Source organism: Pongo abelii, chromosome 8 (assembly GCF_028885655.2).
Source record: "Pongo abelii isolate AG06213 chromosome 8, NHGRI_mPonAbe1-v2.0_pri, whole genome shotgun sequence".
NCBI lineage: Eukaryota > Metazoa > Chordata > Mammalia > Primates > Hominidae > Pongo > Pongo abelii.
The window spans coordinates 8,688,650-8,715,097 of NC_071993.2; the positions used below are offsets into that span (position 1 = coordinate 8,688,650).

General features: G+C 37.9%; 1 pseudogene; it reads left to right on the forward strand.

Moving 5' to 3' along the window:
* The first annotated feature begins 21,988 nt into the window (after positions 1-21,988).
* LOC100451495 (MICOS complex subunit MIC19-like) lies at positions 21,989-23,135 on the forward strand (annotated as a pseudogene).
* Positions 23,136-26,448: the final 3,313 nt, after the last annotated feature.

Sequence of the window (26,448 nt, forward strand, 5' to 3'; positions counted from 1 at the left end):
TACGATGCTAGTTTTGCATGAAATTGTAAGAGCATTTAACTAGTATGCAAAATGACTGAAATTACACAATGCATGTTTTGTAGCTCATGTATGCATATGCAGTTATCGTTACCAGAACAGAGGAAGCACTGCACAGAACTCACTCATATATATATATACATTTCTTTTTCTTTCTTTTTTTTTTTTTTTTTGAGATGGAGTCTCACTCTGCCACTCAGGCTGGAGTGCAGTGGCCCGATCTCGGCTCACTGCAACCTACCCCTCCCGGGTTCAAGTGATTCTCCTGCCTCAGCCTCCCGAGAAGCTGGGATTACAGGCATGCGCCACAACACCTGGCTAATTTTTGTATTTTTAGTAGAGACGGGATTTCACTATGTTGGCCAGGATGGTCTCCATCTCCTGACTTCATGATCCACCCACCTTGACCTCCCAAAGTGCTGGGATTACAATTTCACTTCTTGATACATGCCCCTTCTAACAACACAACACACTGATCTTGTGCTCTCATCGAGTCTCTCTGAATTCCTACACACTGTGGGTCATGGGGCATCACAAATGTTTGACATGAATAAGGCGACAAGGAACAGAGGAAGCATATGTTGTGTGTATTTTTGCTGCTCATGCCTATTCCCCATTGTCTCATTGGATGTGACTTATGAAACATTAGAAAAAGATAAAATTATTAAGAGTTTCAAGACAGTGATAGAAGAGCACTAAATCAAGTGCAAGATCCTCTGAACCTGGGGGTCTGCTGGTTCTGCACAGGTTGCAAGCTCACACATCCAGCCTTGCTGTCAACAAAATTCCATCCCTGACAACAAAGCAAGGTCCAAAGATCAAACACGAATTCTCTGCTCTGTGATGCCTGGGCTGAGAGATCGCCTATCCTTCATCTTGCTGGAAATCCAAACCAGGAATATAAAACTGATTTTCATCAGGAAGGATACATCGATGCTCACATATGCCAGCAGGAACTTGAGCAGGGACCCAGCTGATTTGACCTTCCTGCTCATCCTGTAGGTTTTCTGCACTGGATGGCTTGATTTTTTCTCTTTGTTAATAATAGGGTCAAGGCTGGCCAGGCTCTGTGGCTCACGCCTTTAATTCCCGCATTTTGGGAGGCCGAGGTGGGCAGATCATCTGAGGTCAGGAGTTCAAGACCAGCCTGGTCAAAATGGTGAAACCCCGTCTCTACTAAAAATACAAAAAAATTAGCCAGGCGTGGTAGCTGGCACCTGTAATCCCAGCTACTCAGGAGGCTGAGTCAGGAGGATCGCTTGAACCCGGGAGGTGGAGATTGCAATGAGCTGAGATTGTGCCATTGTACTCCACCCTGTGCAACAAGAGCAAAACTCTTTCTTAATAGTAATAATAATAATAATAGGGTCAAGGCCATATGCGGTGGCTCACACCTGTAATCCCAGCACTTTGGGAGGCCGAGGTGGGCAGATTGCTTGAGCCCAGGAGTTACAGACCAGCCCGGGCAACATGGCGAGACCCCGTCTCTACAAAAAATACAAAAATTAGCTGGGCGTGGTGGTACTTGCCTGTAGTCCTAGCTTCTTGGGAGGCTGAGGTGGGAGAATCGCTTGAGCTTGGGAGGTAGAGGCTGCAGTGAGCCAATATTGTGCCACTTCACTCCAGCCTGGGTCCCCAAGCAAGAGCTTGTCTCAGAAAACAAATGAATAAATAAAAATAAAAATAGGGTCAAAAAAGAACAAAGGCCTTCGGGTTGTCTGCATACCTGGCAACTGGGAAGACAAGATGAGGATACTGGGGAGTGATGGGGAGAGAAGGACCACGAACGTTCTGCGTTGCTTTGCTTTCCGCACGCAACCACGCACATGAACTTGGATATGTTGGTTTTCCTACTGTGCTAGTCCGTAGTCAGTTTAGTTTTCTTCTGGTCAATCATTCTTTTTCACTTTATGCCCCAGTATCTTGTATGCATTTCTTCTGAGCATTAAAACTCTTTGTTGCTCAATTCTGAGTTGATTTATCCTTGAAAATCCCCCATTTTAGTAAATGTTCCTCATTCTCTTTTAATGAAATTTTTCTGGAACACGGATCGTTCTGATTTTATTTGTCACTGGCTTCATATTTTACATTTTGAGAGATAGCAGACTATAATATTATTAGTAATAAAATATTTCTTAAATATTTATTAAATGCTTACTATGTGCCAGGTACAGTGCTGGGCATTTTACATCTATCAACTCATTTTGATGTTTATAGAAACTTTGTGAGGTTGGTATTGTTGTTGAAACCGTTTTAAGGGCCTTGGTTCTTCAGCCAGGTTGGAATCCTGGTTCATCCATTTACTAGCTGGGAGGCTATGGGCAACTGAACCCCCTGTGTTAGTCTGTTTTCATGCTGCTAATAAAGACATACCCAAGACTGGTAATTTACAAAGGAAAGAGGTTAAATGAACTCACAGTTCCACTGTGAGGCTGGGAATACCTCACCATCATGGTGGAAGACAAAGGAAGAGAAAAGGGACATCTTACATGACACAGGCAAGAGGGCACGTGCAGGAGAACTGCGCTTTATAAAACCATCAGATCTCATAAGACTTATTCACTATCACGAGAACAGCACAAGAAAGACCCATCCCCATGATTCAATTACCTCCCACAAGGTCCCTCCCATGACATGTGGGAATTATGGGAGTTATAATTCAAGATGAGATTTGTGTGGGGACACAGCAAAACCATATCACTCTCTGTGCCCTGGCTTCCTCATTGAATTCAAGTGAATTGCTTAAAATATACTTAGAATAAAAGCATCAACATATTCAAAACATGAGCTATAACTCTTCCTCCAAAGCACGTTAACTCATAGCTGATAATTTCAGGTCCTGGACTTTGCAGACACCTTTTCAGCCTCCATCTTTGACTCATCCTTTTGTCATCTCAAGACCTCATTTGCTCAGACTTCACTAGCAACGGGCTGGTTGAGTCATCTAATTGAATGGCAGAAAACCACTGTTTCCACACCCTCAAATTTATTTTATTAAGTACAAACAAATGTCCAATTCATTACAAATGAACTTTTAGAATTTGCAAACAGCCTCATGAGAGTGATACTCACTACCTTGATGGAGAATATGTATTCAAAATATACCAACAGCTCTATAAAAATTATAATAAATGATCATCTCCTAGAAATCAAAGGTCTTGGTTTAGGTACAAGTTCAACCAGTATTCAATTATGTGAGTTTGTATCTATTATCCCACTATCCTCACCTGTGAAATGAGAATAATGTTTTCTGTTTACTTTTCAGAAATAGTGTGAATCCAAGGAGATAAAGTATGTGGATGAAACTTTGCAACTTAGAAATCAGTAAGCCGATGATAGGTATTATTATGATCACCTGTTATAATCTACATATACAAAACAAATTGAAGATATGAAAGGATTTTTTTCTGTCATTCTGCCATCTGAAATATTGATTAGATGTCTAGAATGAAGAAGTGCTTTAGAACTATTTCTGGCTTGTATTTTCTCGATAAAACAACAATTCTCTATTTTACCTCATATACACTATTACCACCTGTTATGTTTACTTCTAGAGTCTAGCTTAATGGTTTCTATGAAGAAAAAGACCTGGAAATAGATTCTAAATTCATCTTAAGCAAAACCTAACTTGCTTTTCTTTACAAAATACAAATTCCATTTAGTTGTTAGTTTATTCTTTCAAGAAAGGATGTTTAATCTAATTGGCCCTTTTAGAGTTAAGATTCTTTCCCCAGAGGGCAGAGCAGCCCTTGCTTTATCCTTAGTCCACGAGTTGCACAAAATCATAAAATCACAGCAGTGTAGCTGCTCTGAGGCCTTTTATGACCCCTAAAGGGAAGTCATCTCTATAAAATAGTGATAATAAGAGTATCATCTAACAGCCAAATACTGCTTTATTTCACTGTGCACTATGGCTTGGATGTGGTGTCTCTGCCAAAACTGATGTTGAAATTTGTTTCCCAAAGTGGCAGTGTTGGGAGGTGTGGCCTAGAGGGAGGTCATGGGGACAGGACCCTCGTGAATAAATTAGTGCCCTCCTTTGGGGTGAGTTCTCCCTTCCCTGAGCATGGATTAGTTTTTGAGAGCATGTTGTTAAAGAGTTTGGCTTCCTCAGTTTCTCTCTCTTGAGATGTCATCTCTGTACATGCCCACTCCTCTTCTACGTTCTGCCCTGAGTAGAAGCAGTCTGAGGCCCTCCCAAAAGCCAATCAGATGCTGGCATCATGCTTCTTGTATTAGGTTGGTGCAAAAGTAATTGCAGTTTTTGCCATTGAAAGTAATGGCTGTGCAACCCTCCAAGTGTGAAGTGACAGCCTTGTGTGTGATCTTTCTGCCCTCCCCAAGTTTGCATTTTCAATATTAAAGTTTACTTTTTAATTAAAAAAAATAATAATAACCCCAGCTGGGTGCAGTGGCTCAAGCCTGTAAACCCAGCACTTTGGGAGGCTGAAGCAGGTGGATCACCTGAGGTCAGGAGTTTGAGACCAGCCTGGCTAACATGGTGAAACCCCATCTCTACTAAAAATTCAAAAATTAGCTGGGCCTGGTGGTGCATGCCGGTAATCCCAGCTACTCGGGAGGCTGAGGCAGGAGAATCACTTGAACCGGAGAGGCAGAGGTTGTAGTGAGCTGAGACTGCACTTCTGCACTCCAGCCTGGGCAACAGAGTGAGACTCTGTCTCAAAAAAAAAAAAAAAAAAATCCTGTGTAACCCTGATGGTCTCTGGTCTATCTCATCTCTAAATTTTATTAACTTTTTTATTAGCTTGAGTTTCCGTTCATTCTATCTCATCTACCTGTACCTACAGGATATTGAGCAGGGGAAGAAAACATGGGTAAGAATGGATGGTCAGATGTTATGGGCGAAGGTAGATACTGTGAGATAGAATGGGAAGGGGGAAGGTCAGGCTGAAATTATCATTTGGACAGTGGAGGATGCTGGGAAGAGGACGGCAGAAGATGGAACAGCAATCCACATGATGCAGAACAAACATGATATAAGGAGATATCAGAGTATTGATTAGCAGAGACTTCACTCAAGAAAACAGTATAGGCAGAGCTGCTGGTGGTGGTGTTACAGTGCTTCCGAGGGTACTATTATGGACTTAGGGCTGCAATTTTTAGGTAAAACAATCTCTTCAGTATGAACATAAGTCACTCTCAAAGCACATATTTGTTTACTGATCCATTTGTTGTATGCTAAGTAGTTCTATGCAGAAACACTCCTCGAACTTCAGATACATTTGCAGATGTTGCTGTGTAAACATATCCTTTATTATATACACACCTCTATTTATACTTTAACCTTTCATTTGGCTGTAAAAGAGTCAAATGATCCTAGGCACCATGACAAGGCTATTCCCAGTAATGTTCTCCTGGGTAAATGCTAAGCCATTGACAAGTGCTGTCCGGATGCCTCTGTCTGGTGGGCTGTGCATCTCCTGAATAGTTGTGTGGTTTAGATTAGATCTCCCCAGTTTGTTGATGAGAATGTCAGGTAGGACAGAATCAAAGGCTTACAGAAGTCTAGAGAGATTACATCTATTGCATCCTTTTTATCTACAAGGCCTGTCACTCTATCATAGAAGGAAATTAAATTGGTCTGGCATGATTTGTTCCTCTAAAAGCCATGTTGGTTGCTACCCAGTCTGTTATGTTCTTCTGGGTGATTGCAAATTGATCATTTTGATGATTTATCTTCGTAACTTCCCTGGCACTGTGTTTTAGGCTGACCAATATTTCTTTTCCTTTCTTTTAAAGACTGACATTGTATTTACTTATTTTTCCTCTTCTTTAAGGATTTTCCCTGATGTGCATGACTTTTTTATTTCTTTATTATAATTGTTTGAGGTCTGATGCTACGTTCCAAAAAATTCATTTGCATATTTTTATAATCTGTTATTTGATTAATTTCCAAAAATTGACTTATTTTAGCCTGTTTTCATTCATTTCCTCTACCCCTCTATTTAGTCAGTTAGTCAACATTTATTGAGGACCTTGGAGCTGGGAAAATAACGATCAGATAAACAATGAATTAATAAGTCTCTTGTGAAACTAATAGTTAAGTGTGGGAGACATACAAATTAAAGTGATGACTATGATACAGTGTTGAAAGGACTGTAATGGGGTGAGTAAGATGGAACACCTAGAACAGGTATTTACCCCAATCTTGAGTACATCAGGGAAGGCTTCCTAGAGGAGGTGATGTCTAAACTGAGTTTTCATGGCTAAGTACAAGTTAGCAGAAGCCAGATATGGAAAGTGATGGAAAGAGAGCACAGGACAGAAAGTAAGGCATTTCAAGCAGAGAGAATAGCATCAACAAAGGTATATCTATGAGAGTGACATGGATTAGGGGATAGCATGGCAGTTCAGTAGGACTAGAGAGAGACTTCTTATGTCAGACACTGGGTAGGCAGGCCTGTAATAGAGCTGGAGAATATGGCAGCGGCTGCTCATGAAGATCTTCAATGCCAACAAAATAAGTTTGGGCTTCTTCTTGAATGCATTGGAGGTATTCAAACCTCATTCAGTGAATTTTTTGTTTAGTACCTATCATTTTAATGAGATAGATTACCTTAAGGATCAGAAGATATAAAGAAATTTAGGATATGTTCTTAACCCCAAAGTGCCTTGCAAACTATTCAAGGAGTGAGAACTTACAGACATAAAACAATTGAATTGCAATATAAGTATTTTGGCTAAAGGCCAAATAAGTCTTTCAGAGAAGAGTTTCTGGGAGTTCAGAGAGACCAGTCTTTGAGGTTGGGTTTATCTATGTTAATTAAATTAACGATGAAGTAAGAAACATCTCTGGGTTTAATCACGTGGGTAGAATCAAAACAATATACGCTCAAATTATAAATGACCCCATATTCCAATGATTGTTCACTACCAGCCACAAACTTTGTTTGCCAATATTCTTAGTCCTCATTGCTGTAGCAATGATTTTAAAAAATGAAGGCAAGTGAAAAAAATGTTACTTCTTTTTTTTTGAAAATAACACATTAAATAGCTCAAACCAACCCCCTGGCTGAGAAAAATTAGACTAGCTGGAAAAATATTATAAAAAGTCTGTTTGAATATATTGAAGAGATGACAAATTAGAGATAAATTACTAGACCAGGATCTTGAGGAAGATGGATGTTTAGGGCAATAACTAGAATATTTGGGGGCTTTCCTTTAACCCTGATGTTTTCTTCTCTTTCCTCCAAGTATGGAGAGATTGAGTGGCACTGTTGACAATCTTTTAGGGCTAAGGCAACAGGTATTGATTAGCAGGACTTGCTCAAGCTATAGGTATGAGTGAACCACTCTTACTTTAGTTGAGACTCTGAGGGTTGTGTCCTAAGAATATGAATAAACAAACAGTAGGCCTTACAACTACAGAAGCTCAGCTTTGTACCATTGCAACCCTTAATATTAGAGTAAGACTTTCCTGCAGTATTAGTGCTTCCAGGTATCTTGCACACTCAAGAAATATAGAACCTTTCTGAAGGAAGATAAAATAGATCTTGGTCTTAAATTTTGTCTAGAATAATCATAATATGAGGAAGCAAGACAATATGAAGGAAAACCTGCAGAAAGATCCAATAACAGAAAAAGACCCGTAGGATCCCCAGATACTGGAACATTCAAACATAAACAACAAAGGAGCTCCCTTATGTTCTATATTCAGGAAGATAAAAGATAATTAATAACTTTATTAGAGAACTAGAAAGTCTAACAAAAACTCACATGAAAATTCTAGAATTGAAATAAAGTAATTGAAAATGTGTATACATGGTTTTAATAGAAAATTAGATTCAGGTTAAATGGAAGATAAGATGCAGCTAAAAAAAAGATTAAAAAGATTATGAATCAAGAAGCCCTATGAACTCCAAGCAGTATAACTAAAAAGAAAACCACACTTAAGTATCTTATAAAAAATCTTACCACCAGAAGCCAGAAGCGGGGAAAAAGGCATACTGCTTTTAAAGGAGTGATAATGGGCTAATGACTGAATTCTCAATAGAAAGGAAAGCCAGAAGACAATAGAATAATATATTTAAATTGCTACAAAAAACCCTGACAATCCAGACTTTTATACCTAGTGAAAGTATCCTTTAGGAATGAAATATATTTTAAGACAAAAATGATAATAATTCATTATTTGTTGACCAGCAGTAATGAAAATACTAAACATTTTTCTCTAATTAGATGGAAATTGACTCTACAGTGAGGTCAGAAATTAAGAAAGAAACAGAGAGGAAACAAGGGACTCAATGGGGGTATATATTCAACATTGGCTGATTGAGATGATAGTTATGTCTCATGAGTATTAAAGTGTATGTAGAAATCAAATACATGACAACAATGTCATATACGTTGGGGAGGTGTTAAAGTTAAAAGGTTTTCAGGTCACTGCATTGTCTAGAAAGAATTGTAAAAATATCAATTATGTTAGACTTTGATAAGTCAACCACGCATAGTAGAATGTTTAATGTAACCAACAGAAGATGTGTAAAAGACAGTATATCTTGGTGAACTTAAAAACACAGCAATGGAAACGATCAAAAATAAAACACAGAGACAAAGCTGAAAAAGAAAGCATGAAGGACCAATAGTCAGTGGGACAGTTAAAATATGCTAATATACATGCAATCAGAGTCTCTTATGAAGAGGAAGAGAGTGGGGAAAACTATTTGAAATATAAAAGTAGAAAATTTTTCTAATTTGATAAAAACTATAAACCCAGAAACTCAAGAAGTGTAAGAAATCCTAATTATGAGAAACATTAAGAAAACAACCCCTAATCACATCACATTGAAGTTGCTGGAAACCACTGGTAAAGAGAAAATCTTAAAAGTGACCAGAGGAAAAAAATATAATTACAGAGAATCTATGATAAAAATGATGACAAATTTCTGCTTAGAAACAATCCAAGTGAGAAGACAGTGGAGCAACAACTTCAAATTAATAAAAATCTGCCATTTTAGAATTCCACGTTCAGCAAAATTATACTTCAAAAACAAAGGCAAAATTAAGCTTTCTTCCAGACATAGAAAATCTGTAAGACTTTATTACTATCAGATCTGTACTATGGTGAATGCTAAAAGTAATCCTTCAAGCAAAAGGAAAATGATACCAGTCAAAAATCTGGATCTGTATCACACACACACACACACACACACACACACACACACACACACAGACACACACACACACAAATAAAAAGCACCAGAAATGTTAACTATGAGGATAAATTTAAAAATATTTTCCTATTATTTTAATGTCTTTAAGATATAATTGATCAAGGAAGAAATAAAAATGTGTTGTATGATTGATAGCATATGTAGAAGTAAAACAAATGGCAACAACAGTAAAAAGGGTACAAAGAAACAAGTAAGAGGACACTTGCAATGTTCTTGTATTTTAAAGGCAGTAGTATAGTGTTACTTGAATTTAGACTGTGATAAGCTAAAGAGCCATGCTATACACTGTAGGGCAATCACAAAAATAAAACATCAAAGAGTTTTAGCTAGTTAGTCAACAAAGATAATAAAATTGAATAATTAAAAGTATTCAATCTAAAAGAAGGCAGGCTGAACATAGTGGCTCACACCTGTAATCCCAGAACTTTGGGAAGCTGAGGCAGGAGGACCATTTGAGGTCAGGAGTTCAAGACTAGCCTGGGCTACATAGCAAGACTCCATCTCAACAAAAAAATAAAAAATTAGCTGGGTGGTGGCATGTGCCCGTAATTCAAACTACTTGGGAGGCTGAGGTGGGAGGATCACTTAAACCTGAGAATTTGAGGTGAGCTGAAGTCACTGCACTCCAGCCTGGGAGACTCCGTCTCCAAAAAAAAAAAAAAAAAATAGCCGGGCATGGTGGTGCACGCCTGTAATCCCAGCTACTTAGGAGGATGAGTCAGGAGAATTGCTTGAACCTGGGAGGTGGAGGTTGCAGTGAGCCAAGTTCATGCATTGCACTCCAGCCTGGGTGACAAAGCAAGACTCCGTCTGAAAAACAACAACAACAACAAAAAAAACGAAAAAAGGCAAAAGAAAAAAGAAAAAGAAAAAGAAAGAAAAAAGAGAACAAAGAATAGATGATACAAGTAGAAAACAAATTAAAAAACAGGAGACTTAATCCTCCCATAGCAATAACCACATGAAATGTAAATGTTATAAATACCCCAATTAAAAGGCAGTGACTATTAAGATTTTAAAAAGCAACTGTTTTCTGCCTATGTGAAGCCAACTTTTAATATAAAAACACAAATAAGCTAAAAGTAAAATAATAGAAAAAAAATTCAATATTAACATTAGTCAGAAGAAAATGAAAATCATTATATTAATATCAGAAAGAACAAAATCCAGAATAAAGACTAAAGATTTAAAGAATAATTTTATAATGACATAAGGATCAATTTATGAAGATATAACATTATAAACATTTTTTGAACCTACTGAAACCACTTCAAACTATATAAAGTACAAATAAATAAACCTGCAAAAATAAATAGATAAGTTCATAAATTTTAGTCAGATATATCAATTATTGATAGAATAAGTGGAAAAAATGAGTAAAATTGAGGACTTTAACAGTACTAACAATCCACTTTCACAGTCAACCAATCTACTTTATATTTATATAAAGTCAATTATATTTCTACAGTCAACCTAGTGACAGTTTCAGAAAACTCCACCAAATAACAAGAGAATACACATCGATTTTTCAAGGGGCCTAGAACATATTTACCGAAGAGATCAAATGCTGGGAATAAACACACTTTCAAAAGTGTACAAGGGTTGCAGTCATACAAATTATATTTCTGACAGCATTGAAACTAAAAATGAACAGAAAGATCTTTGGAAAATTCTCAAGTATTAAGAAGCCAAAGAATACACTCCTAAATTACTCTTGGGTCAAATAGAAAATCAAAAAAGAAATAGAAGAAACCTTTACTTTAATTAAAATGACAACACAAGATATAAAAATTTGTGGGATGCCGCCAAAGCATAATTTAGAGGGAAATTTATAGCACTGAGCAACACATTAAAAAAGAGGAAAGATCACAGATCAGTGACTTTAGCTTCTAAACTAAGAAACTAGAAAAGGAAAAGGAAATAAAACTTAAAGTAAGCTCAAAATCAGAAATAAATCAATGAAACAAAAAAAAAATAGGAAAAAAAGCAACAGAGAAAAGCAAATAAAACCAAATGCTGGTCCTTTGAGAAGATTAATAACACTTATATAAACCTCTGTTTGTACTGATTAGGAAATAAAAAGAGAAGACACAAAATATCAATATAATGAATAAGAAAAATGACATCTCTTTAGTTTCTACATATATTAAAAGAAAAATAAGAAAACCTTATGAAACATCTTAAGTCATTAATTTTGACCTATTCGATGAAAGAAACAAATCCTTACAAGACATAAACTACCAAAGCTCACTAATAAAGAGATATATAATCTCTATATGCCTTTATTGGTTAAATAAATTGAATTTGTGGTTAAAAAATCTTCACCTTTAAAAATCCTATGGACAACATCATGCTTAGTGGTAAAACACTGATTTTGTTTCCCCCAAAGATTAAGCAAGGCAAAGACTTCCATTCTTAACATTTTGATTCAACATCGTAATGGAGGTTCTAGTCAATGCAACAGGCAAGAAAAGGAAAAGGCATTCCTTTGGTAAAGAGAGAAAAAGAGAGGACTCCAGTGACTTGTCTTATAAGGGCACTACTTTTATTGGATCAGGATGCCACCTGTATGACCCATTTAACCTTAATCACCTGCAAATATAGTCACATTTGGAGTTAGAGTTTCAGCACATAAATTTGGTGGGGTTTGGGGAGAGACACAATTCAGTCCACAGCACCTAGGGTTAGACGAAATGTATTAGCTACAAGGCCAAGAGCATGATATATTAAAAAAATAATAAACCATAAACTATCAAGGATCTAGAACCAGAAATATCATTTGACCCAGCAATCCCATTACTGGGTATATACCCAAAGGATTATAAATCATTCTACTATAAAGACACATGCACACTTATGTTTATTGAGGCACTGTTCACAATAGCAAAGACTTGGAACCAACCCAGATGCCTATCAATGATAGACTGGATAAAGAAAATGTGGCACATATACACCATGGAATACTATGCAGCCATAAAAAAGGATGAGTTCATATCCTTTGCATGGACATGGATGAAGCTGGAAACCATCATTCTCAGCAAACTAACACAAAAACAGAAAACCAAACACCACATGTTCTCACTCATAAGTGGGAGTTGAACAATGGGAACACATGGACACAGGGAGGGGAACATCACACACCAGGGCCTGTCAGGGGATGGGGGGTGGGGGACGGACAGAATCAGGAGAAATACCTAATGTAGACAATGGGTTGATGGGTGCAGTAACCACCGTGGCACGTGTATACCTGTGTAACAAACCTGCACATTCTGCGCATGTATTCCAGAACTTAAAGTATAATTTTAACAAATTAAAAAAAAGAAAAAACAAGCCACAGATTGGAAAAAGGGATTTTTCAAATCATTATTTCTGATAAAAGACTTATATTTAGAATATATAAAAAACTATCAAAATTCAACAATAAGAAACTAAAACATCCAATAAAACAAAATAGGCAAATGACTTGAACAGCTATTTCACCAAAGAAGATCTACAGATGGGAAATAAGAAAAAGGAAAGGATGCTCCACATTATTAATTATTAGAGAATTGCAAATTAAAGCCTCAATTATTAATAGATAAAATTCCACTGATTAGACCTATTACAATATCTAAAATTGGCTAGGTACAGTAGCTCATGCCTGTAATCCCAGCAAACTCAAAGCTGAGGCAGGAGAATTGCTTGAGCCTAGGAGCTTGAGGAGCATCCCTAGATATAGGGATTCCTAGTTAGGTGTGGTGGTGCACGCCTGTGGTCCCAACTACTCAGGAGACTGAAGTAGGAGGATCACTTGGGCCTGGGAGGTTGAGGCTGCAGTGAGCTGTGATTATACCACTGTACTCCAGCCTGGATGACAGAGAGACACCCTGTCTCAAAAATAAATAAATAAAAGAAAAGACAGTGCATGAACTTGAATCAATGAAAACTCTTGTGCACTGCTTGTGGAAATACAAAATGATACTAATATGCAAAAACATTTTGATGATTTTTTTAAAAAGTTAAACATATACCTACCATGTACTCTAGCCATTCCACTTATAGGTGTTTATACATGAACAAATTAAATCATATGTCCAAACAAAGACTGTCCACAAATGTTCATAGCAGCTTTATCTGTAATACTCTCAAACTGGAAACAACTCAAATGCATATCAACGGATAATGGATAGTGAAATTGTGATATATCCAGACAACAGAATATCCCTTAATGACAAAATGAATAATCTTTAACACATGCAACAACATGGAAGAATCTCAAAATAATTATGGCGAGTGAAAGAAGTCAGACAAAAATGTACATACTGTATGACTCCATTAATAAGAGAATTTTAGAAAATGAAAACTAATCTGTAGTTCGAAAAGCAGTTCAGTACTTGACTGGGGGCAGAGGGTCATGGGGAAAGGTTGGAGGGTTACAAAAGGTCACAAGGAAACTTTTGGGTGTGATGGATGTGTTCACTATCTTGATTTTGTGATGGTCTCTTGGGTGTATACGCATGTCGATACTTATCAAATTGTACATTTTAAATATGTGTACTTTACTGTATGTAAAATACACTTTAATAAAGCTGTTAAAAGTCAATATATGAGAAATGGAATATAAAATTTTAAAAATATAAAGTTAACAATAGCATTAAATAACATGAAATATATCAAAGTAAGTTTGACCAAATATGTGAAAGTTCTCACTGGAAATTTTAAAAAATCTATTGAGAAAAATTAAAGATCTAATACATACTGGGACATATCATCAAAAGATGTCAACTGTCTCCAATTTTAATCAAACCACAAACCCTGTGTTTATGAGTGTGTGTGTGTGTGTGTGAGTGTGTGTGTGCGTGAGAGAGAGAGAGAGAGATATTCTAAATGAAATTGTAAAAATAAAAGAAAGATAAAAAATTGAACTATCTGAAGAAGTGCCAGATGGGAGGATTTGCTCTAGTAAATATGAAGACATATTTATAAAGACACAGTAGTTAAGACAGTCAAGTATTATCACAAGGCTTGTATTAGTTCGTTTTCATGCTGCTAATAAAGACATACCTGACACTGGGCAATTTACAAAAGAAAGAGGTTTAATGGACTTACAGTTCCATGTAGCTGGGGAGGCCTCACAGTCATAGTGGAAGGCAAGGAGGAGCAAGTCACATCTTACATGGATGGCAACAGGCAAAGAGAGAGAGAGCTTGTGCAGGAAAATTCCCATTTTTAAAACCATCAGATCTCATGAGACTTATTCACTATTGCAAGAACAGCATGGGAAAGACCTGCCCGCATGATTCAATTAACTCCCACTGGGTCCCTCCCACAATACATAGGAATTATGGGAGCTAGAATCCAAGATGAGATTTGGCTGGGGACACAGCCAAACCATGTAAAGGCTGTACCATTGGAACAGAATAGAGAGCTCAGAAATAAACGTATGAGCATTTGGACACTTGTTCTTGACAATGTTGAGTAGTAGAGCAGTGGCGGTCATTTTGAGAAATGATACTGTGTTAATAAAAAAAATCACAATTGACCCCAATCTTTCACCATATGCAAATATTGATTACAGGTGGATTGTATTAAGCTATAAATTCTGGAAGATCATATATGAAAAATATTTTTATGTTATATAGAGATTTCTTAAACTATATGAAAATTATTATCAATAAAGGAAAAGATTGAGAATTTAGGTTACATTAAATGTAAAAACTTCTGCTCATTGAAAGACACAAGAAAGTAAACATGCAAGCCACAGAGCAGAAAGATTTTGCAGCACATGTAAATGACAAATATCCAAAATATAATGAGCTCCAAAAAAGCAAGAATGTAAAAGACATAGGATCCAATAGCTAAAAAGCTTTAATTGGCACTTTCATAATGAGGCTACCCAACTGGGCAGTAAACTTATCCATTTTATAATATTATTAGGAACCAGGGAAATCCTGTTTAAAACCACAATGATATAACACTACTCTTTCACCAGAATAGCTATAGTGAAAACAGCAAGTACCAAGTGTTGCCAATGATAGAAACACTGGAATTAACTCTCTAACACATTGCTTGTGGGAGTAAAAATTGGTACAAGCACACTGAAAAGCATTTTGACCTCATCTATTTAAATTAAACATTTACATTAATCAATGTAAATTCGTTATATTATAGTAATTTAAATTAAGCATTTAAATCAAGCATTGTGATCTGCAATTCCATTTCTTGGTGTATACCCAAGGAAAACGTGTGACTGTCATAAACAAGAATGATCACTTCAGGATTATTTTTCCTTGTCCAAAACTGAAAATGACCCCCAAACCATCAACATGATAGTAGATGTGCTTGTCCAGTGACATTTATATTGTTATGAAAATAAATGAATCAATGCTCTGCTCAACAACATAGTTGAATGTCACAAACAACGTTGAGTGAAAGAAGCTAGACTTTTAAAAATGCTTATTGTGTGATCCTATTTATAGAAAATTTAACAAATAGGCAAAACTTTATTAAATAATTTAGGGATATATGCATAAGTAGTAAAGCTATAAAGAAGAGCAAGGGAGTGAATACTACAAAAATGGGCAGAGTATTTTTTCCAGTACAGGTCAACAGGAATTTCGAGCAAGATGCAGCAGAAAGGGAGTACTGTAGATCACCACCACTGTTTTATTTCTTGAACACTGAGGTGTTTGCACTGGTTTTCAGTTTATGGTAATTCACTGAATTCTATATTGATATGTTGTATACTTTATTATACATGCATTATTTTTCACTTTTTTTTTTTTTTTTTTAGGTGGAGGGAGAAAAGAAGCTATGAAAATCAAAAGTGTCTCAGGTGGAAGTGACCTCAGTGGTAGATTTCTAGGTAAGCCTGACTTCTCATCCTAAAGGATCTTCTCCCTACACTGGCTGTTTCTTTCTACTTCCTTCTGAAATATAATGTGCAATTTCACCAATTATAGCTTCATTCTGCACTCTAATCACCTTTTGTAAAAAGGCAAATGCCTCTGGTTGTTTGAAGGGCTGTCATCACAAATCTCTTGTTCCCCTATTCCAGAGTTCTGTCTAACAAGTCTACAGTAATTCCTTTACATTATGGGTTAAATCACTCTTCCTAAACGAGTCAGGAACTCAACCGTCATTTAAAAGTGACTTCTGTAGGGATTAAATTCAGATTTCAAAATAAAATATGTGAATATGATCTATTTGTCATTTTGGGAATGCCTATACAGTGACTAGTATGATATACAGGAGATTTGACAGGACTTAGATTCTGACTAACCAGGCTCGAGTTTTGGTTCTACTCATTGTTAGTTACTTTACTGAGAGAAAATTATGAAACCAGATTCCTAAGTTGTAAAATCTGGGTAAAAATACCTATCCCCAATAGACGTTATGGGGTGAAAATGATATAAAACGTTAAATAAATATGTGAAATCAAGATTTCAAATTCACAGCAGCAAAAATAAAATTAGATGTAAGACATTAAGACAGACAAATGAGAATGTCGTACAGGACTAAGTCATTGCTGTGGTTAGCTGGCATTCCTCAAAGGGGAAGTGTTCTGAGCAACTGCCTTATAATCAAATACCTTTCTGTTATCCTTAAAGGCTCAGAAAACATCCACGGAGTACTCTGTACTTACCTTTTGGCAGCCTTTGTGACTTGATATGTATATTTTCATCCGAACTCCTCCCCTGTAATTTCCACAAAGGGAGAGATAAGTGTCTGGCATTTAGTCAAGAACAAAATGTTTGTTGAATTTGTTTAACTCTACTTGAAACTTTCTACAATCTGAACTGCATCTTGAGATGAAATGATCTGTATACACCCTCCCTATCTGCTACCTAAAGTGTGTACTTTTATTTGTCCTACAACTATATTGTGTATATTCAGAGTGTTTTTCCTAGATTTAGAATATAGGGAAGATGACCTACGTAATTTGAAACCATGCTAAACATTGAAGAAAGTTTTGAGAATTTTTCTTTCAAGTTCTCAAGCATGAGGCAACCTATGATGTATCTAATTAATTATTTATATATAGCATTTGGTATTTTTTTTTTAGAAAGAGATATTAACTTATCATGGACTATACAGCCTAAGTCTCTACAAACTGATAAAAATCATGCCAGTTTTCAATTCTATTTGCCCAGATTTCTGTGCATTGAGAGCTTCCTAGCCATGACTTATGGGGTATGCTGGGTATTGCCAGTCATTCGGTGGGAGTCACAGCTGGGGGCCCACATGGCAAACAGTTCCATGACCTTGTCCTCGGTAGCTCCATGCCAGCCTGACCAACTGGTTTTGCCATAGACATAGAAAAGCAGGGGAGGGAGACGATACCCTATTTGTCACAATAAACGTATCCTTTCTAGCAAGCGCGGCAATTGCATAACTAGATGTCACAAAATAAAAATATTTAGCTTTTATATTCCTCCAAAACTTCGATTTCAAAGTTCCTGGTGCAAATAACCTACACCTATTCAACACCTATTCATTGGTCATGAAGATGGCCTAAGGTCCTTTTCCTCCTTGCTGCAACTACGCAGAAGAACTGTAACAGTATTGTAGCTCAGCATCTCTGCAGGAGATATAAGAGCAAGGATTGAATTAACTCAGAACCTATTGGGCTGGGGTCTGGTGCACCATTCAGAGAAATCGAGGAATCAACAGGACATTACAAGTGGCCCATTCTTCTGAGTAATTCGCAGTTGTCTCCCTGGAGCTCTTCCCAGAGAGCCTTCAATATAGCTATTTAATTTATTATTTGAAGTTAAATCAGAGGGCTACTTAACGCTTGGATCCTGGCTGTGAGTACTAAATTAATCAAAAACAAAGAGATGTTACATTATCTGGATCTCTTACATTGACAAAGATATATCTTTTTTCTTTTTCTGTCTTTTTTTTTTTTTTTTTGAATGGAGTCTCACTCTGTTGCCCAGGCGGGAGTGCAGTGGCACGATCTCAGCTCACTGCAACCTCCACCTCCTGGGTTCAAGTGATTCTCCTGCCTCAGCCTCCCAAGTAGCTGGGATTACAGGCACATGTCACCACACCCAGCTAATTTTCATATTTTTAGTAGAGATGCGGTTTCACCATGTTGGTCAGGCTGGTCTCAAACTCCTGACTTCGTGATCAGCCTGCCTCAGCCTCCCAAAGTGCTGGGATTACAGGCGTGAGCCACTGCGCCTGGCCTATTTTTGTCTTTTCTAGTTTTTGTAGAGACAGGGTCCGTTATATTGCCCAGACTGATCCCAAACTCCTGGGCTCAAGTGATCCTCCATCTTGGCCTCCCAAAGTGCTGGGATTACAGGGGTGAGCCACTGTACATGGCACAGGTATACCTTTCCTATCATACAAATCTATTTATTACTCTCTCCCCAATGGATGGCTTACCTTTTAGCTGAGGAATGAGAAGGGAAGAGAAAAGGGTGAAAGAGAGCTGCCTCTTGGGGATTATGGTTTTTGTACGTTTCCTGGAGATTTTTATTTTTAGTTTTTGTTCACACTGATGAAATAACCTGCTTGTGTTTCTATTGTTTCGGTCCAAAGGGTCAGGGGAACTTGTAGATAGAAGGATGGCTGGTTTCATGGTGACCCAAAATTAGCCTGGACTTCAAAGAACTTCCTCTTTTCTCTGCATGAAGAACTCTTTAAAGAAGTCCTTTTTCCTTTTACAAGGTGAATGCTTCAAAGCACGTGGGAGGAGTATTTCCTTCTCAGTGTTTACCTTTCAAAGGTGAGGAGTTCACAGACATTTCTCTGTTTGTACAGTAGAATCCAGTCGTTGGTTTGGAGGCAAGGGCTCTCTGCGGTCTTCTCCTACTGTCAGGAGCTTCCCGTGCTCATTTTTCATTTACTGATGCACTAAAGGAGCTGTGCCCGGAACCAAAAAAAGTTGCATTAAATTCCTCTGGAGTATATTTCTGTCAACATTGTATATCCCTAAAAAAAGGAACTTGGTCCTGTTTTTCAAAGCCTTCTTTCTCTCACAGGTTACAAAATGTTCACGGAGTGGCCAGAAATGACAGGCAAAGTGGATGTGTGGGAAAGTGCATATATTTTCTCATTCCAGATGGAGGGAGAATGACTATAAAATAAAGCAACAGTTTTCTAGCATATCCACTTGGATTTACACACGCAACTGAGTATGACCCCCTCAGTTAAGATAACTTTGGGATGCTCTACAAGATATTCAATAATGTGCAAAATGGTGCAATAACAGCTTTGGAAACATCTTGAAATTGTATTAAGGTCCCTTAGGACATCATTTTATACTATTTTTAACCTTATTTGTAACTTTATCTTCTGTAGGAAGCTCTGTGAGAGTGAAGGCAGGCTTATTAGTCTAGAAACTCCCTTTGAGGAATAGAACAGTGACTGGTGCTTTATAGGAATTTTTTGAAATGTGTGGGTTGTTTTGCATTCATATGAAAAATCTCTAACTTCTGAGTTAAATTTGATATTTGTAACAATTGAAACCCATTTGAAATTGAATCTGGTAAAATACATTATCAATCTTTGTAATATCTAACAAAGTCAATAGATCTATAAAAATTAATGACAAGAAATATGTATTGATTTGTATGTATGATATATATGAAGTATGTATTGATGAGTATTGATGATTGAAATGCTATGATCATGGGTAATAAAACAATGTGTAATACCCACTGCGAAGCAAATGAAAGAAAACCTACCAAATGCTAATGTTAGGGTGCTTGGATTATGAATGATTTTTTGGTACATTTACAGTAGGAAAAAGTAAATTCACATTAAAAAAATAGCAAATCAGATTTTCTTTTGCAATGAATATGTAGTGTCTGCCTGAGGGAAATTATCAGTCAGAAGATCAAAAGTATTTTAAACAATGGAATCAATGTGACAATTGTGTTAATAAAATGAGCGAGAGAGCTGCTGTTTGCTGACAAATTACTATGTGCCAAGCATAGTGTTATGTACTGCATGCAAATGATCTCTGATCCACAAAATACCCTGCAAGGTAAATATTTTAATTTTAATTTCTATTTTATAGAAACCGAAGTGTCGTGAGAGTAAGTCATTTGCCTGAGGTCACACCTAGACTATGGGGTTGGGTCTATGCCTTTTTGGCTCTGAAACCCTTGCCCATTCAGTGACATCAGAAAGCCTCTTTCTGTGTCCATTTGGTTTTCCCATTGGCTGAAGGCAAATGCCCTGACATGAGATACCTTTTGCAAACGGACCTGTGTCTCTCAATCCTTTCCTACTGTCCCCAGCCAAACTGGCTGACTCACTCTCTTAATGCTCTTCATAGACATTCCCACGGCATGCCCTCTTCCTCCCAGGGCCTGCAGGATTCTCCATCCTTTTATACCCATGTATAACCAATTCAAAATCTCCAAAGCCATCAAGATTCTTGGGCCTTTCCAGTTTGTGGAATCGTGCCCACCTTTGAATTTTTATTGACTCTGCTCTATTCACCTGGCAGTGGCTTAATGGCAGCTCTTATATTTTCTCATATCACAATTCAGTATTTTATGCATGTATAGTTTTCTCTCTACAATTGGAATTTTCTTTTCTTGAGGTCAACATATATATTTCATTTATTTTCATATTCATTGTGGCAGCACAAAAGAGGTAAGTGAGCAGAACATGGAGTCCTTGAATCAGAGGCTCTACCACATCTGAATTATGTGGTCATGAACAAGTCATATCGTTTCTTTACATTGTAGTTTCCTTATCTGTAAACTGTGGCTAATAATACTCAGTACTTCATAGATTTGTTGGGAATATTAAACAATATAATAGATGTAAGGTATTTGTACATTTATAGGACACTGGAAGCATTGAATAAATATTATCATTAGTAGTAGTACTACTTATTAATAAACAGCACAGACAACTATATAATAATAATAATAGAATGAGCAAAACAAAAGCACATACCGATCTTTTCACATCTCTTTGGATCTTTTCAACATGCATAGGTATCTTTTTTCATTAAACATTTTGCATTTATTTGCTACATTTATAACACTTATCACAGTGCTAAAATATTTTAAAAAGCACTTGATACACATTTGCAGAATGCCTCTGAATAAATGTGGCCACTTTTGAATGATAACCAAAGTAAGAAAAAAAAAGAGAAAAAAGAAACAAAGACCAGAAAATGAGAACTTTCAAAATAATGTTATGAGTATTAAGGCATGGATAGATTATAAAAATTAAGCAGACTTGTACAAATAAATCTTACGTTACGGGTGGAAGGATCTCGAGTGTTGTGGTTTTTTCACACTGGCAGTTACTTGATTGTGGAGTGATTCACAAGGAAACAGGTAGCATTCATGTTTGGCTTTCTTGTTTGTGTATTAGAGATGGCCAGTGACTCATCTATGGATCAGAGTACATGTCTCTCTTGGAGAGATTATTGGTAAAATATGATGAATGTTTTCAAGCTAATTGGTGATCAAGATGCTCAATGCTGCAAACTCATGTCTCATGAACATTAGGAAAAATAAATGACCTTACCATGCTCCTCTCTCCTGTACGATAAGCAAAGCTCTGGCAGATGGCATTCAATTTTAGTCTTAAAATTTTAAAAAGTGACAACCAAAAGCAATTATTTTTTATTAACAGCAAAGCAAGGCTGCGTAGCATCACCAGGAGACAAGAAAATAACTTTGGCATTTCTAGGCCGTTGGGTTCCACCTGGAGTTGAGTCTGTGTGGGTTTGTTCTGCTTCAGGCCTGTGCCTCAGGTGTTACTCCTGTGACTGTCAGGAGGAAGGTGACAAGTTTAGGTTACCATAATGAGTAATGACGGTGATCAGTCAACTGTCCTCCCTCTTCCTAAAAACATTCGAGTACTTAAAATGCCAATCTGAATTGCAGGCAGTCCTCACCACCATGGACTTAGCAAGGAACCAGACCCACAGTGCCTTAACCCCAGGTGTGTTTATAGCAACATCAATGGTCATGAGCTGCTTCTCAAATGTTAAATTCTGACGTTATTCAAAATTGGATGAGTAGAATGCCAATAACATAATTTACAATGCATTACACAATGTACACACTGCCTCAGAAAGACAAAGCTCACTTGAAAAGTATCCCCTAGGTCGTGGCCTTGCTCCTGCTCTGGGGGAAAAGAATCCAGGTCCCTCCATGCGAGTGTGGGCATGGGGGAACTGAAGTGCTCGTGGTTCTGTACTAGGTCTCTGTGGGGGCAGGAACAGGAGCCACGGGTGGGACCTTGAGCACTCATCGGGTCACCTTCGAGGTGGACAAGAATGAGAACATCACCCATCAACGTGGTGAAGGGCATTGGGCTTTCAGAAAATGTGATTGATTGAATGAAGGAATCCTCTCCATCTGGTTCAAAGTCTCAGCGGTATTCTGGTGCTTATGATGCCTTGGTTTCTGATGAAGAATTGAAAAGAAGAGTAGCTGAGGAGCTAACATTGGAACACGCCAAGAAACAAACTGAAGATCAGAAACGACTAAAGCAAGCCACAGAGCTGGAGAGAGAGAGGGCTGCTGCCAATGGGCAGTTAATCAGAGCCATCCCTTGAGAGAGGGTATCAAGCCAGGAGGAAGGCACTAAGGCAATGCACCTGGCTAGGCAGCTGGAAGAGAAAGACCGAGTGCTAAAGAAGCAGGTTGCATTCTGCAAAGTGGAGCTGGATAGACTGGAGGAGAGGAGCTCAGAGTTCTACAAAGTCACCACTGAACAATATCAGAAAATTGCTGAAGAGGTGGAAGCATGGTTCAAGTGTATGAGTCTCATCCAGTCTACGCTGACCTGCAGGCCAAAATTCTTCAGCGTTACTACGAGAACACCCACCAGACCTTCAAACGCTCCACTCTGGCCAGCCGGTATATGCACTATGTCAATCATGCCAAACAGAGCATGCTTGAGAAAAAGTATAAACAACTTTTAGAACAAGCAAAACACCTTCAACGTTAATTTCAGAGAGGGAATATTTTTTTTCCTAGTAAGAAAATAACCCATTTAAAGAGACGAGCACTAGTGAGAAGACCACTCAAAAGAGACAGCGGAGAATGGATCCAACAGAATCATATCACATTTCGATTGGCAGCAATTTGAAGGGCGGCCAAAACCTAGATCAGGATCAGTCATCAAAGGATGCTCTTCAGTATTAGTAAACTCCTCTTATGATGATTAAAAGAGAAGGGCAGCCCTCTCCACCTTTTTGTACTTTCTATTCAACTTCTACTGACCATAAAATGTTTATCTTCTAAGCAAGCCCCATCATTTGGTGAACCTCCACCCTAACAAAGTGGGATGGGGTGAGGTGGGGGTGTGGGGTTAAAGTAATTGGAGTGTGGAGAGAAGAGAGCCAGAAAACATAGCTCTCGGGGCAGCAGTGCTGGGTGGAATTGTCTAGGCTGTGACATGTTGGTTTTCTTGCTTTTTCTTTTTACCTTTGATTACATAAGAGTGATTTCATTTTAACTTTTGGTGATCATGCAAGCAAGGAAACAAAAACGAGAGATGATGTACCTCTTTTATGGGACTAATATGTATGATTAGAAGTGAAATAAGGTATTTTTGTTAATATAAAGGCAATCTTGGCTTATATAACCTGTATTGTGAATACTGACATCTTTACTTCACCCACTACCAATAATAAATATATTTTCTGACAAAGAAAATTTAAAAAAAGTACCCCCTAAAGAGAACAAATGTGTTAACCCAATCAACAAGGGGCAAATGATTTAAAAAACAGTGCCAGCTGTCCCCCATTGGAACCTACTAACTGCCAGATACCGCCTCTGACAGCTCATCTTCACTTTTGTTAGAGTGATCTTCCTAAGCAGAGAATCTGAGGGTGATCATTTTCCTGCCTGATGCCATTCAATGGCTGCCAATGTCTTTGGGACATGAGTCTAGCCCATGCTGGCACAGGAAATGCTCTTCTGGATCTGATGGCTTCCTACCTCTCCACTGTCTGGAGTCGAACTCTTCCTCCCTGCTCCTCACACTCTCACTGCACCTCTTTTCCCTGGTCAGACTGTCTGCTTGCAAATCTTTGGCATGTAGTGTCTGGCTTGCCTCTCGGACTAGCTCTTGATGTCCTCTCTGTGTTGACAAGCCACCCTCCCACCACACCCCCAGTCCCATCCCTCTTTCCAAATACCAGCTTCTTCTTTAGATATCATCACCTCCACGACACCTGCCCTGAACATTTCTTCTTCCCAAGAACAATTCAGGTTTTGTTCTAAGATGTTTCTGCTCTTTAGTCACCACCACCTCCACCATCTGCAGGGCACTTACCGCAGGGTAATAGAATTGATTGCTTTCCTGTGAGTCTTCCCAGACAGACTTCATATTGCTTAAGGGCATGGTCTATGTGTCATTAGTGCTTGACATATAGAAAAATTCAATAAATATTTGTCAATTAAATCTTCACAAGAACCTATTCAAGAGATATATTATCATCCTCACTTTATGGCTTTATGGATGTAGGAACTTGAACATAGTAAAGCTGAAAAACATCTTCCAAGTTATGCAGTGAGTGGGTGGCAGAGATTAAATTAAAGTAAGATTTATTTAAATGCAAAGCCCATTGGTTTTTAAAAAGCCACAATTGGCCTCTATGTTTATAGGCAGCTGAACACATACAAATTGGTTATGACAAAACAGTGTGATTATTCAGAGAACTGGTCTTAATTTTGTAAATAGAATCTAATTGATTAAATGAATAAACAGTGGTTATATTTTAAATTGACTAACAAAAGATTGTTAAGCTTAGATTGAATCTGACTGTGACATGCTACAAATGAAATTATAGAATGTCAGTGAAGAGTCTCTATGGGAAAAGCTTTAGCATTCATCTTGTGACAATAGAGCATTTCTACTTGAAAGAAGGCTTATTCCTACCTCTAACTTGCTATTCTCTATTGAGCAATGAGTTGGATGGCTCCAAATTCTTCCAAGTCAACTGGCAGACTGAAGCTTGGAGTTGGGTGATGGTGTGACAGGATGAGCAGGAATTGAGGGCTGGGACTCTGAAGCAAGAAATTGAGGGTCGGATGTGGAGGTGAGGGACCTCTTACCAACAGAAGTCCCGAATGGCTATTCTTGGTCCAGCATGGAATCTCCAGCTACCTCTTTATTGTGAGTGATACAAGAATTTGACCTTTTGTTTTCCCTTGACTTTGTTATGTGCTTTGCTTTCAATCTCTTTCTGATCCTTGGGAATTTGACTACAGTCTTAATAATAAACAGAACAGATTTTTTTTAAAAAGATTCATTTCTACAACCCTGCCCCTTCCCTTCTTATTTTTCCACTTAGATTTAGTAGGTAAAAGATATATGGGGGAAAGATGGGTGGGTCTTTGGAAATAAAAAAGATGAAAATAAAATTCCTTTCATTTCAATGTCATCAAGCCAGCTGTTTTGACAGTGGGGATGAGATAGAGCTCTGCCATGGGAACCTGGGAGCTGGGATGGAGTGAACCAGAGAGAAATATCTCACCAATTAGAAGCAGTAAAGAAAAGATAAGAGTGTAGAGGGGGTGAAGAGCCCTCCAGAAACCATTCTGGGCTATCACTAGGGTGAAGAATAAGATAAGGGCGAGACCTATCAAATAATAAAGGAACTTTTAGTGGTGGGGAGGAAGGAGAATGAACAAGAGAGATTAATCCTATTCTATAGCAATGGGGGAAAAAAGGGTGTTCCTATGGGGAACTACTTACCCTTTTTTTTTTTTTTTTTCTTGAGATGAAGTCTTGCTCTCTTACCCAGGCTGGAGTGCAGTAGTGTGATCTCAGCTCACTGCAACCTCTGCCTGCCCGGGTTCAAGAAATTCTCCTGCCTCCAGCCTCCTGAGTAGTTGGGATTACAGATGACTGCCAACATGCCTGGCTAATTTTTGTATTTTTAGTAGAGACAGAGTTTTACTGTGTTGGCCAGGCTGGTCTTGAACTCCTGAGCTCAGGTGATCTGCCCGCCTCAGCCTCCCAAAGTGCTGGGATTCCAGGCGTGAGCCACCACATCCAGCCTGGAGAGCTACTTCCTTATGATGGTGTTTCCTGGAGACTTCCAAATGAGGGTACAAATTAATGGTTCTCATATTTTAGCACATTTCTTACCTGGCAGGTTGTTAAAATGAAGATTCCCAAACTTTACCCATAAAGTTTTTAATTCAGTTTTGGATAGGTCAGTGGAGCCCAAGAACCTGAATTAAAAAAAAATACCCCTGATAATTTGAGTATAGGTGGTTAATGTTCCATAATTTGAAACACATTGGCT